The following is a 14954-nucleotide window of genomic DNA, read 5'->3' as shown; positions in this document are numbered from 1 at the left end:
TCCTATGGGCCAGCTGCCCTCCTTTTATCCCTCTCCAAGACCCCTTACCACAGGGGGTAAGCTCGCCCTGTGGTGCACAACCAATCAATGTTTACCCATGAGCTGTGCATGCCCTGGTCTCATGCACACCTAACATTGTCCTCTATGGACAGTGGGGAGTGGTCGGTCTCCTTTGACTCTCCCATCTTGGAGAGTCAGGATACTCCCCGGTGCCGTTCAGTCTGGCTGGGGGGAAGTTTTCCCTCCTAAATCTGACCTCCAGAAACCTGCCCGGGACCCATCTCACTGCCTGCAGCCTGGATTTGGGCTCCAGAGCTGGGCAGCCTGGCTCCCCGGTCCAGGTTTCCTTGGCCACTACGGGTGATTCCCATGGAGCTCCAAGAAACCACTCAGCTTGTTTCATAGCTGAGCTGCTTCTCTTTCTCCCTGTGCCCCTTGGAAATGTGAGGCTGGATGGGAAAGCATTCCGTTTTTGGGGAAAAGGTCTGGGAGAATCCATCAGCCTGCACAGCTATGGATTCCCCCCTACTGGGACACACAACCAAGTAAGTGCAATTTACCTTTAAATACATTACATTTAAATCACACTGTACATGTTTATACATTTAAATACACTCTGAGCCTGCACAGGCTCCACATACCTAGGTACTGCAGTGCCTTACAACACACTGTACTTTCTGCATTTTACACAATGTCTGGTTTGTGGAATACTGTCCTAGTCCTACAGCCTGGCTGCTAGGACCCTGTCTGTTCTGGCTCCCCTAGCCCTGCAGCCTGGCTGCTAGGGCTCTCTCAGTGCTGGAGGTATGGGGCTGGCTTCCCCCACCCTCCAGCCTGCCTGCCTGCCACTGGGGTCCAGGGAGCTGGCTCTCCCTGTCCCCCCAGTGTGGCACTAACTCCGTGGCCTCGCCGCACGCAGCGGCGCACTTCCCTGTACCGAAGCCCGGCGGCCCGGGACACTTGTCCCGGCCGCCGTGACTCTGGCTTGTTTCAGCGCTGAGGCGCCGGGAGCGTAGCTCCCGGACCCCAGCGCTCATCAGCCTGCTCGGCAGCCTAATTTCCCCCACGCCGCTAGGGAGCCGGCTAGCCCAGTCCCCCATGAGCGGCGCTGACTTGTTGCCTCGCCGCAGCGTCCGGCGGGGAGCCGGGGCTGCGGCGCACCCCCCTCGCTGCCCAGCTCGTCCCGGCTGCCGCGGCTGGCCACCTCCGACGGGCTGAGGCGCCGGAAGCAGAGCTCCCGGCCCCCAGCGGCGGCTCTCCCTTCTCCCCGGCGCGCACACTCCAGTGCGCCCGGGGCTACACTGACCGCTGCCGGCGGTCGGCGGCTCCCTCTCTCCCCCGGCGCGCACACACTGCTGAGCGCGCCGGGGGCTGTCCTCACTGCCGTGGTCTCCGGAGGGGTCCGGGACCACGGCACATTAAAATTACATTTCTTTAAACATTTAATAAAACACGGCGCCTAGCGCCCAATACATTTTTCAAATCTGGCGCCAAGCGCCCATTGTCCTTTTGAAATGGCGCCGGGCACTAGGGGTTAACCCCTTCAGTGCTGCGGCGGCCATTTCCCTCGTGGCTGGGGCTCTCCGGCCACAAGAATAAATATTTTTTTCCCCTCACAATTCTACACACAATACCCCATAATGACAAGACAACGTGAAAAAAGTTTTTTTTTTAGATTTTTGCAAATTTATTAAAAATAAAAAACTAAGAAATCACATGTACATACAGTAAGTATTCACCGCCTTTGCCATAAAGCTCAAAATTGAGCTCAGCTGCATCCTGTTTCCACTGATCATCCTTGAGATGTTCCTACAGCTTATTTGGAGTCCACTTGTGGTAAATTCAGGTGATTGGACATGAAATGCAGCAGACAAATACAGAAGCAATGATATATCTAGAGTAGACAGAAAATGCTGCAGTTCGAGATTTAAAAATGCGCCCTCCCCTCCCCATTGACATAAAAATAAAAAGACTACCTTACACCCCAGTTTTTGACCCTGCACCAACAGACCTCGGCCACCACAGGGAAAAAAATAATTTTCACCATAGTAAGCCCCACAGTGATGCCCTTTGTACCATATTATGCCACACACCACAATGTCCGTGATAAATTATGCTGTATGCAGTAAAGCTTCTTATTACTTTTAAATTACCTGCTCATTGTCAATGGACACATGCAGGGTGTCATGCTCGTTGCCAGGAGTTTCGTGCACTGGGTGTCATGCTAGTTCGTTGCCAATGGTGTCATGGGCTGGGGGTCATGCTCGTTGCCAGGAGTTTCGTGCACTGGGTGTCATGCTAGTTCGTTGCCAAGGGTTTCATGGGCTGGGTGTCTTGCTTGTTGCCAGGGGTTTCATGCTCTGGAATCCATGCTCGTTGCCAGGGGTTTCATGCTCTGGGACATGTGTCATGCTCGTTGCCAGGGGTAATGGTTGTTGTCAGGGGTGTATAATGCTAGTTGCCAGGGTTAATGCTAGTTGCCAGGGATAATGCTAGTTGCTAGGGGTGTGTAATGCTAGTTGCCAGTTGTGCGTGTGTGTACAGCTCCCGCTCGCCTGCCCGCTTGCTCCCACCTGCCGGCTCCTAAAGCCGCCCGCTTCCCTTTCCGTCATATTACTACGCTCGGGGGGGGGGGAGTTTTGAGACATTATGCGTTGCATCTTGACGAAACGCCACCCACCAGAGCGGAGTACTATGTCAGGGAGGAGGGGGAGCAGTAAGGACAGGGGAAAAGTGCCACGGCGTGCGCCCTTCGCAGTTGCATGCCTCGCACGTCGCTAGAAATGGCACTGAACTTTACTATACAAGGCACATATATATATGAAGCATCATCTGGTCATAAATGATTCCCATGACTCTATGGCATCTGCACTAAACTCTTAGACTGGGAACACACTTGGCGATAGATAGATATATATATATATATATATATATATATATCGTTCACATCTTCCAGTGTATATTCAATATATTGTTACCGATGCGTGCTCCCACGGGTACAATATCTTTAGTTTTCAACTTGAAATCTAAAGGTATTGCACAAGACGGCATGCACCTGGATGTGGATGCATGCCGTCACTGATGAGAAGCAAACTATATTGTGGATAATTCCAAATTGATCGCAGCCGGAAATATTTTAGCAGTTGGGCAAAACCATGTGCACTGCAGGGGAGGCAGATTTAACATGTGCAGAGAGAGTTAGATTTGGGTGTGGTGTGTTCAATCTGCAATCTAATTTGCAGTGTAAAAATAAAGCAGCCAGTATTTACCCTGCACAGAAATAAAATAACCCACCCAAATCGTACTCTCTCTGCAAATGTTATATCTGCTTCCCCTGCAGTGCACATGGTTTTGCCCAACTGCTAAAAAATTTCCTGCTGCGATCAACTTGGAATTACCCCCATTGTTCAGTGTGTATGAACGATATCGTTTGCGGGGGGATCTTGCAAGTGTGCACCCAGCCTCAGAGTTGTAACTAGACTTTTTGATGGCCTGTGTGAAAGAGGGAATTGGCACCCCCTATCCATATATATATATATATAAGTATATATACACACACATATATATATATATATATATATATAAAAATTAAATCAACACAGTGTTTCACCAATTTTGAAGTCCGGGAGTGCCTCTATGTTATGGAATATATATATATATATATATATATATATATATCACACACATATATATAGAAAACTGTAAGAAAATGGATTTGAACACATTTCAATATACTGCCATACCGAGGATTCAAACATATAACCTGTTGCATTCTATCAAACACTACTCATTCCTCCCAACATTGGGGATGACGAGGAGGGACACCATGGTGCAGCTTAGGGGCGTGGCCTATAGAAAGAGGGCCTGGCTTCGCAAGAGTGTCACACTCGCGAGCCATGCCCCCATTTTCCGTCTCTATGGGGGCATGGCCAGCGCTCCGTGAGCTGCAGGCATGTCCCCAGTCCCTCTGACTCCCATGAATGGACGAAGTGCGCATGTGTGTCTATTCACCGCTGCTCTGCCAAGCAGAGCAGTGACTGACATGAGACTCCCAACTGCCCCCCCCCCTCCCCCCCACCGCAGGACACTGAGGTCCGCGGGTGGGACAGCGGGACAGTCCCAAAAATACGGTACTGTCCCACGAAAATCAGGACAGTTGGGAGGTTTGCCCAAATCATTCGGCTATTTGATCCTGCATAAAAAATATGAGCACTTGTACCTTGTAAAAAAATAATCAGCATGTAGTGTGCTGCCACACATCCAATCCCTTGCAGCCACACACGACATAGGGGCATGGGGGTCAATCCGAGTTGATCGCACGTAGCTACCAAAATTGCTACTGCGATCAACTTGGAATTACCCCCATGGTTTTGTCCATCTGCTAACAAAGTTGCTGCTATGAACAGGTCTGAATTAGGCCCATAGATCTGCTCAGTTGCAATGCTGATCATTTTTTTTTACTAAGTACAAGGTAAGCTTCAAATAGTTACAATTCTCCAGCTTAGAATTCTCTACCTTTCTATACAATTGCAGTATAATAGAGTGTCTGACTGCAATTCCACAGGCAATGGGTTCCAATTCCATTTATGTCAGCATCTTGAAATGTAATAGGACAGTGTGACTGAATAACAAAGAGCTCTCAAGTTAAGTTCATGACTGTTGTATAGGTATTAGCGACAGAAGGGGTGCTATGTGGAACTGTCATTCTGAACAGAACAGCTCTGCTTGTCTCTGGCACATAAGTGTCACCTGTGCTGAGCCACAATGAACATGTGTGTGCATCAATGCAAAACACAAGGCAGCAGGGCTGCATTTTTTTTACCTTTATGACCTATTCTACCATTTATTTCTTCATTAGTAGTGTTTTAATGTGAGTGAATCTGAATGACGCTTGGCAGGCCAATGATTATCTTCAGTACACTCCTCCTGTGGTGCCGGCCAGCAATCTGGCCACTAGACACACAGATATACCTGATCCTGTTTCCCAATGGCTCCAAGTTCTAATTTAGCCTCAGGCTTGGCCATGAATCTGACGCTGATAAATTTAGTGGGGGATTAAGGAGCCCATAAGACATGAGAGGCCCTTAAAAGGAGTCTCAGGGTGGGAGAGAGAGGGACGAGTGAGCATGCTGACTTGCCTTGAATGGAGTCCTGGCATACAGAGAAGAGCAGCTAGTGCAGGGGTGATTTCTTAGGAGAGATGTACATTCAGAGATTTGTCTTCAGATATTCTTTTTCCATTATTTGTTCTTTGTAATGTTCATTATATTGAAAACCCCAGATTTAATAAAGGCTTATGCTGGGTACACATGGGCCAATATATTATCTGTTCAAACAAACTGACTGGCACATCGAGTGGCTGATTAGTAAGTGTGTACGCTTACCTTGATTAGCCACTTGGTCAGCGCGACGGCTGATCTGCCGACGTGTTGGTCAGGTGTGTACCCAGCCTTAGGTACTGATCCTGAGTCGTACGCAGGTAGTGGATGGCAGCTGCGGAAGCCAGAGTGACCACTTTATGCTATTGTGAGTTTCCATAGATCTAATGTGGGGATTTGTGTGCCTACAAGTGGAAAATCGCGCCAGCCATTGATTTTTTGCCAGCCGCCGTAATCGCCATCATCAGATCCAGCCTTTAATAATGATATTGTTTTAATAAGGCAAAATGACATGGTTGTTTTAGCATCACATTTCAGGGAGCAGGATTCTCTTCCTTATGTAACCCCATTTTACTGATGCGCACCTCCAAACAGTCCCAATTTTAACGGGACAGTAAATGGAACAGTCCACTATATGGCACAATGGGATCAGTATGATATCCCAGTGGTCAGGAGATCGACGCAAGGATCCCGACAGCCGGTATGCCAACGGTGACCACAGCATGTCCCCTCGCAGGCTCACTGTGCTCGCCACGCTTTGGGCCCAGTGGCGACCTGTGGTCGCCACATGTTGATATTCGGGTGGACCACCACCCGAGTGGGGATTTCGGCTGGCGGTCAGGTTCAGACTGCCAGTATTTCACCGGGTGTCGGGTTTCCGGCATCAGACTCCTGACTGCCGGGATCCCGACAACTGGCAAATTGACTGACTCCTGGCACAATATGTCATAGTGTTCCTCTGGTTTATTTTTTACTAAAATAAATAAAATAAGTCTTGTATAAAAGTAAAAGCAGGGGTAGGTTATGAGAGGCTTGCAGTATTCATGTGGTGTCCCCTCCCTAACTGGGGCAGTCATTGGGTGAAATTCAATTGTTCCGCCTGCCGACGGCCAGCACATGGCTCCCAACGGACTTTTTAATTGTAGCTCCGTTCAAGCGTGAATGGCTGCCGGCGTCTGCATTTCAGCTCGCACCCCCGGGGGTTGGCTAGCCGAAATGCGCAAAAAGTGACCCATTTGGGTTCCCAAATGGCACTTTTCGCTATCTCACACAGCACTTTGGTCGGGTTCAGCTGCTTTTCCAACCTTTATGGGTGCGATCAACGCCAAAAAAAAACACATTTGAATTGCGACTCGCGATCTCCCTTCACTTTATATGGGAGATCGGGGGCGCAAAACAATTGAATATCGCCTATTGAGTATTGAGGCACTGGGCCAGCCCCTTTTGCGCATGCACAAATATTTTAGAAAATGGTGCTGGACATAGGCATATTTATAAAGGGTGCAGAGTGTGCAGTGTACACGGGCCCCTGGGTCCAGGGGTTCCACATTGCACACCCTGCACCCAGGGCCGGACTGGCCATCTGGCACTTCTGGCAAATGCCAGAAGGGCCGATGGCCACGTGTGCCGGTTCAACGCTCACTGAGACACGCTGCCGCTCAATCCAGCGGCAGCGTGTCTCAGCTGTCAGGGGAGGAGAGCGCGCCAGCGCCGCTATGTCTGGCGGCGTATAGTGGACTTCAAACCAGGCGCCGGTTCGTGAGCCAATCAGAGCTCGCGGACCGGCAGCCAATCAGAAGCCGCCGGTCCGCGAGCTCTGATTGGCTTACGAACCGGCGGCTGGTTTGAACGAAGTCCGCTATACGCCGCCGCGCCAGACACAGCCACGCTGGCGGGTGCTCTCCTCTCCTGACTCACCTGTCCCTCACAGCCGGAGCCCGGAGGAGGAGCAGCAGCAGCAGTGCAGCAGCGGTAAGCAGCTGCAGCACTGGCTGCTGTGGGGGCAATTGTATACCTGGCACTGTGGGGGCAATTGGCTGGCACTGTGGGGCATTTGTATACCTGGCACTGTGGGGGCAATTGTTTACCTGGCACTGTGGGGGCATTTGTATACCTGTCAGGTATACAATTGCCCCCACAGTGTCAGATCCACAATTGCCCCCACAGTGTCAGGTAATACCTGTGGGGGCAATCTGTATACCTGGATCTGGCACTGTGGGGGCATTTGTATACCTGGCACTGTGGGGGCATTTGTGGATCTGGCACTGTGGGGGCATTTGTGGATCTGGCACTGTGGGGGCATTTGTATACCTGGCACTGTGGGGGCATTTGTGGATCTGGCACTGTGGGGACATTTGTGGATCTGGCACTGTGGGGGCATTTGTATACCTGGCACTGTGGGGCATTTGTATACCTGGCACTGTGGGGGGGCATTTGTGGATCTGGCACTGTGGGGGCATTTGTGGATCTGGCACTGTGGGGGCATATGTGGCTCTGGCACTGCACTATTGGGGGCATATAATGTAAATTTCGGCTCATACCGGGTGCTATAATGTAAATTTCGGCTCATACTGGGTGCTATAATGTGAATTTTGGCTCATACTGTGTGGTATAATGTGAAAGAGGCACCAGTACTAGATAGTATAAGGGGTCCTACTATTGTGGTGCATAATGCGTATAAGGGGTGTATGGTGTGGTAAACTACACTGAAGGCCACGCCCCCTTTTGAGTGGCCACGCTCCCTTTTCCGGAGCGCGCGCGCCTTCGGCGCGCGCTTAATTACAAACTTCACATTTCCATACCCCCACTTAAAAATTTCCACTTCAACCACTGGTTGTGTGTATTTTAATAGAGAATGATGTACGCTTGTATGTTGTTAGAATATTAATTATATTTGTAAGAGCATAGACTAATAAGTGGGAGGAGTCAGGAATAGTAAGGGGAGGAGTCACAGAGGTGGGCCTGTGTGCTTCAAAAATGCCAGGGCCTATTTTTAGTCCCAGTCCGGCCCTGCCTGCACCCATATAATTATACTTACCTCTCCTGAGTCCCCCGTCGGCTAGTGCTGTAGACAGAAATCACATGGAAAATGGCAGGGCTGCCATCTGCCTAGATATTTGCGCATGCGCAGTAGAGAAGTCTCTGAGAAAATTGGGCTAAGTTTAGCATGGATCGTTGATGTGTAAAATAACGCACATCTACGATCCATTACCCTGACATGCGGGGGGACGCCCAGCACTGGGCAAGTCCGCCCCACATGCTGGATCCAGCACCCCACACAAACATGCGCAAGCATCGCACTGCGGCGATGCTTTTGCATGTTTAGGGTAGCCCTCTGCCTACGCAGCCAAGCTGCGAAGGCAGGTGGCTACCTGACATGTTTCGGGTCGCAGCGGCTGCGTGTGATGTCACGCAGCCGCCTCGCAAATGATCTGGACACGCTTCGTTTTCTGGACTGGGCCCCCCTACCAGAATTGGCGCCCCTTTAACGCCACCACAACGTCCCCTCCCGCCCCACGAACGCCTCTGCTTGTCAATCAGTCAGAGGCATTCGCACAAGTGAGATGCTTTTGCATCTCACTGTGTGCGCACGCGCAGTGCAGCTGCTGCACGTGCACGCGCTTAACAGGGCTTCAGCATGCAAACACTGCCGCAGCAGCGTGCCATGCTGAAGTAGACCCATGGTGCGGACCATGCTACCAGGGATAAATGCATGCGCAGTAGACCCTGGCACAAAGCCAGAGTCTACTGTGTTGCCAGAGAGGATTTGGATGTAAGCAGTGGTGCAAGTAGAAATATTTTCTTAGTGGTACTGAGTGCTGAAAATGGGCGTGGTCATGTATTGTGAGGGGGTGTTGCCACATGCCACAAGTGGGAGTAGCTACATAACACTAGTGGCGTGGCGACACTACAAAGCCCTTTTTCTTTGCACTCTGGAGGCAAGGCTAGAAATATATAGTACTACCTCCTGTACAATAGAAATGCTTATAGTGATACCCCCAGTATAATAGAAATATATAGTAATGCCCCAGTATAATAAATATATATAGTAATGACCCCAATGTAATAACTAGAGATGAGCGCCGGAAATTTTTCGGGTTTTGTGTTTTGGTTTTGGGTTCGGTTCCGCGGCCGTGTTTTGGGTTTGACCGCGTTTTGGCAAAACCTAACCGAATTTTTTTTGTCGGATTCGGGTGTGTTTTGGATTCGGGTGTTTTTTCCAAAAAACCTAAAAAACAGCTTAAATCATAGAATTTGGGGGTCATTTTGATCCCAAAGTATTATTAACCTCAAAAAACATCATTTCCACTCATTTTCAGTCTATTCTGAACACCTCACACCTCACAATATTATTTTTAGTCCTAAAATTTGCACCGAGGTCGCTGGATGACTAAGCTAAGCGACCCTAGTGGCCGACACAAACACCTGGCCCATCTAGGAGTGGCACTGCAGTGTCACGCAGGATGTCCCTTCCAAAAAACCCTCCCCAAACAGCACATGACGCAAAGAAAAAAAGAGGCGCAATGAGGTAGCTGTGTGAGTAAGATAAGCGACCCTAGTGGCCGACACAAACACCGGGCCCATCTAGGAGTGTCACTGCAGTGTCACGCAGGATGTCCCTTCCAAAAAACCCTCCCCAAACAGCACATGACGCAAAGAAAAATTAAAGAAAAAAGAGGTGCAAGATGGAATTGTCCTTGGGCCCTCCCACCCACCCTTATGTTGTATAAACAGGACATGCACACTTTAACCAACCCATCATTTCAGTGACAGGGTCTGCCACACGACTGTGACTGATATGACGGGTTGGTTTGGACCCCCACCAAAAAAGAAGCAATTAATCTCTCCTTGCACAAACTGGCTCTACAGAGGCAAGATGTCCACCTCATCATCATCCTCCGATATATCACCGTGTACATCCCCCTCCTCACAGATTATCAATTCGTCCCCACTGGAATCCACCATCTCAGCTCCCTGTGTACTTTGTGGAGGCAATTGCTGCTGGTCAATGTCTCCGCGGAGGAATTGATTATAATTCATTTTAATGAACATCATCTTCTCCACATTTTCTGGATGTAACCTCGTACGCCGATTGCTGACAAGGTGAGCGGCGGCACTAAACACTCTTTCGGAGTACACACTTGTGGGAGGGCAACTTAGGTAGAATAAAGCCAGTTTGTGCAAGGGCCTCCAAATTGCCTCTTTTTCCTGCCAGTATAAGTACGGACTGTGTGACGAGCCTACTTGGATGCGGTCACTCATATAATCCTCCACCATTCTTTCAATGTTGAGAGAATCATATGCAGTGACAGTAGACGACATGTCCGTAATCGTTGTCAGGTCCTTCAGTCCGGACCAGATGTCAGCATCAGCAGTCGCTCCAGACTGCCCTGCATCACCGCCAGCGGGTGGGCTCGGAATTCTGAGCCTTTTCCTCGCACCCCCAGTTGCGGGAGAATGTGAAGGAGGAGATGTTGACAGGTCGCGTTCCGCTTGACTTGACAATTTTCTCACCAGCAGGTCTTTCAACCCCAGCAGACTTGTGTCTGCCGGAAAGAGAGATCCAAGGTAGGCTTTAAATCTAGGATCGAGCACGGTGGCCAAAATGTAGTGCTCTGATTTCAACAGATTGACCACCCGTGAATCCTTGTTAAGCGAATTAAGGGCTCCATCCACAAGTCCCACATGCCTAGCGGAATCGCTCCGTGTTAGCTCCTCCTTCAATGTCTCCAGCTTCTTCTGCAAAAGCCTGATGAGGGGAATGACCTGACTCAGGCTGGCAGTGTCTGAACTGACTTCACGTGTGGCAAGTTCAAAGGGCATCAGAACCTTGCACAACGTTGAAATCATTCTCCACTGCACTTGAGACAGGTGCATTCCACCTCCTATATCGTGCTCAATTGTATAGGCTTGAATGGCCTTTTGCTGCTCCTCCAACCTCTGAAGCATATAGAGGGTTGAATTCCACCTCGTTACCACTTCTTGCTTCAGATGATGGCAGGGCAGGTTCAGTAGTTTTTGGTGGTGCTCCAGTTTTCTGTACGTGGTGCCTGTACGCCGAAAGTGTCCCGCAATTCTTCTGGCCACCGACAGCATCTCTTGCACGCCCCTGTCGTTTTTTAAAAAATTCTGCACCACCAAATTCAAGGTATGTGCAAAACATGGGACGTGCTGGAATTTGCCCATATTTAATGCACACACAATATTGCTGGCGTTGTCCGATGCCACAAATCCACAGGAGAGTCCAATTGGGGTAAGCCATTCCGCGATGATCTTCCTCAGTTGCCGTAAGAGGTTTTCAGCTGTGTGCGTATTCTGGAAAGCGGTGATACAAAGCGTAGCCTGCCTAGGAAAGAGTTGGCGTTTGCGAGATGCTGCTACTGGTGCCGCCGCTGCTGTTCTTGCGGCGGGAGTCCATACATCTACCCAGTGGGCTGTCACAGTCATATAGTCCTGACCCTGCCCTGCTCCACTTGTCCACATGTCCGTGGTTAAGTGGACATTGGGTACAACTGCATTTTTTAGGACACTGGTGAGTCTTTTTCTGACGTCCGTGTACATTCTCGGTATCGCCTGCCTAGAGAAGTGGAACCTAGATGGTATTTGGTAACGGGGGCACACTGCCTCAATAAATTGTCTAGTTCCCTGTGAACTAACGGCGGATACCGGACGCACGTCTAACACCAACATAGTTGTCAAGGCCTCAGTTATCCGCTTTGCAGCAGGATGACTGCTGTGATATTTCATCTTCCTCGCAAAGGACTGTTGAACAGTCAATTGCTTACTGGAAGTAGTACAAGTGGGCTTACGACTTCCCCTCTGGGATGACCATCGACTCCCAGCAGCAACAACAGCAGCGCCAGCAGCAGTAGGCGTTACACGCAAGGATGCATCGGAGGAATCCCAGGCAGGAGAGGACTCGTCAGAATTGCCAGTGACATGGCCTGCAGGACTATTGGCATTCCTGGGGAAGGAGGAAATTGACACTGAGGGAGTTGGTGGGGTGGTTTGCGTGAGCTTGGTTACAAGAGGAAGGGATTTACTGGTCTGTGGACTGCTTCCGCTGTCGCCCAAAGTTTTTGAACTTGTCACTGACTTATTATGAATGCTCTGCAGGTGACGTATAAGGGAGGATGTTCCGAGGTGGTTAACGTCCTTACCCCTACTTATTACAGCTTGACAAAGGCAACACACGGCTTGACACCTGTTGTCCGCTTTTTTGTTGAAATACCTCCACACTGAAGAGCTGATTTTTTTGGTATTTTCACCAGGCATGTCAACGGCCATATTCCTCCCACGGACAACAGGTGTCTCCCCGGGTGCCTGACTTAAACAAACCACCTCACCATCAGAATCCTCCTGGTCAATTTCCTCCCCAGCGCCAGCAACACCCATATCCTCCTCATCCTGGTGTACTTCAACACTGACATCTTCAATCTGACTATCAGGAACTGGACTGCGGGTGCTCCTTCCAGCACTTGCAGGGGGCGTGCAAATGGTGGAAGGCGCATGCTCTTCACGTCCAGTGTTGGGAAGGTCAGGCATCGCAACCGACACAATTGGACTCTCCTTGTGGATTTGGGATTTCGAAGAACGCACAGTTCTTTGCGGTGCTTTTGCCAGCTTGAGTCTTTTCAGTTTTCTAGCGAGAGGCTGAGTGCTTCCATCCTCATGTGAAGCTGAACCACTAGCCATGAACATAGGCCAGGGCCTCAGCCGTTCCTTGCCACTCCGTGTGGTAAATGGCATATTGGCAAGTTTACGCTTCTCCTCCGACAATTTTATTTTAGGTTTTGGAGTCCTTTTTTTACTGATATTTGGTGTTTTGGATTTCACATGCTCTGTACTATGACATTGGGCATCGGCCTTGGCAGACGACGTTGCTGGCATTTCATCGTCTCGGCCATGACTAGTGGCAGCAGCTTCAGCACGAGGTGGAAGTGGATCTTGATCTTTCCCTAATTTTGGAACCTCAACATTTTTGTTCTCCATATTTTAATAGGCACAACTAAAAGGCACCTCAGGTAAACAATGGAGATGGATGGATACTAGTATACAATTATGGATGGACTGCCGAGTGCCGACACAGAGGTAGCTACAGCCGTGGACTACCGTACTGTACTGTGTCTGCTGCTAATATAGACTGGTTGATAATGAGATGTAGTATGTATAAAGAAGAAAGAAAAAAAAAACCACGGGTAGGTGGTATACAATTATGGATGGACTGCCAAGTGCCGACACAGAGGTAGCTACAGCCGTGGACTACCGTACTGTACTGTGTCTGCTGCTAATATAGACTGGATGATAATGAGATGTAGTATGTATAAAGAAGAAAGGAAAAAAAAACCACGGGTAGGTGGTATACAATTATGGATGGACTGCCGAGTGCCGACACAGAGGTAGCTACAGCCGTGGACTACCGTACTGTACTGTGTCTGCTGCTAATATAGACTGGATGATAATGAGATGTAGTATGTATAAAGAAGAAAGAAAAAAAAACCACGGGTAGGTGGTATACAATTATGGATGGACTGCCGAGTGCCGACACAGAGGTAGCTACAGCTGTGGACTACCGTACTGTACTGTGTCTGCTGCTAATATAGACTGGTTGATAATGAGATGTAGTATGTATAAAGAAGAAAGAAAAAAAAAACCACGGGTAGGTGGTATACAATTATGGATGGACTGCCGAGTGCCGACACAGAGGTAGCTACAGCCGTGGACTACCGTACTGTACTGTGTCTGCTGCTAATATAGACTGGATGATAATGAGATGTAGTATGTATAAAGAAGAAAGAAAAAAAAAACCATGGGTAGGTGGTATACAATTATGGATGGACTGCCGAGTGCCGACACAGAGGTAGCTACAGCCGTGGACTACCGTACTGTACTGTGTCTGCTGCTAATATAGACTGGTTGATAATGAGATGTAGTATGTATAAAGAAGAAAGAAAAAAAAAACCACGGGTAGGTGGTATACAATTATGGATGGACTGCCGAGTGCCGACACAGAGGTAGCTACAGCCGTGGACTACCGTACTGTACTGTGTCTGCTGCTAATATAGACTGGATGATAATGAGATGTAGTATGTATAAAGAAGAAAGAAAAAAAAACCACGGGTAGGTGGTATACAATTATGGATGGACTGCCGAGTGCCGACACAGAGGTAGCTACAGCCGTGGACTACCGTACTGTACTGTGTCTGCTGCTAATATAGACTGGATGATAATGAGATGTAGTATGTATAAAGAAGAAAGAAAAAAAAAACCACGGGTAGGTGGTATACAATTATGGATGGACTGCCGAGTGCCGACACAGAGGTAGCTACAGCTGTGGACTACCGTACTGTACTGTGTCTGCTGCTAATATAGACTGGTTGATAATGAGATGTAGTATGTATAAAGAAGAAAGAAAAAAAAAACCACGGGTAGGTGGTATACAATTATGGATGGACTGCCGAGTGCCGACACAGAGGTAGCTACAGCCGTGGACTACCGTACTGTACTGTGTCTGCTGCTAATATAGACTGGATGATAATGAGATGTAGTATGTATAAAGAAGAAAGAAAAAAAAAACCACGGGTAGGTGGTATACAATTATGGATGGACTGCCGAGTGCCGACACAGAGGTAGCTACAGCCGTGGACTACCGTACTGTACTGTGTCTGCTGCTAATATAGACTGGTTGATAATGAGATGTAGTATGTATAAAGAAGAAAGAAAAAAAAAACCACGGGTAGGTGGTATACAATTATGGATGGACTGCCGAGTGCCGACACAGAGGTAGCTACAGCC

General features: G+C 49.0%; 1 protein-coding gene across 6 annotated transcripts in view; it reads left to right on the top strand.

The window, feature by feature from the left end:
* NCF4 (neutrophil cytosolic factor 4) overlaps nucleotides 1-14954 on the top strand; it is a 554470-nt gene that overhangs the window by 331099 nt on the left and 208417 nt on the right. The window lies entirely within an intron of this gene.

Source organism: Pseudophryne corroboree, chromosome 9 (genome assembly GCF_028390025.1).
Source record: "Pseudophryne corroboree isolate aPseCor3 chromosome 9, aPseCor3.hap2, whole genome shotgun sequence".
Classification (NCBI taxonomy): domain Eukaryota; kingdom Metazoa; phylum Chordata; class Amphibia; order Anura; family Myobatrachidae; genus Pseudophryne; species Pseudophryne corroboree.
The sequence above is the reverse complement of the archived record's forward strand: the minus strand, read 5'-3'. Positions and strand labels throughout refer to the sequence as shown.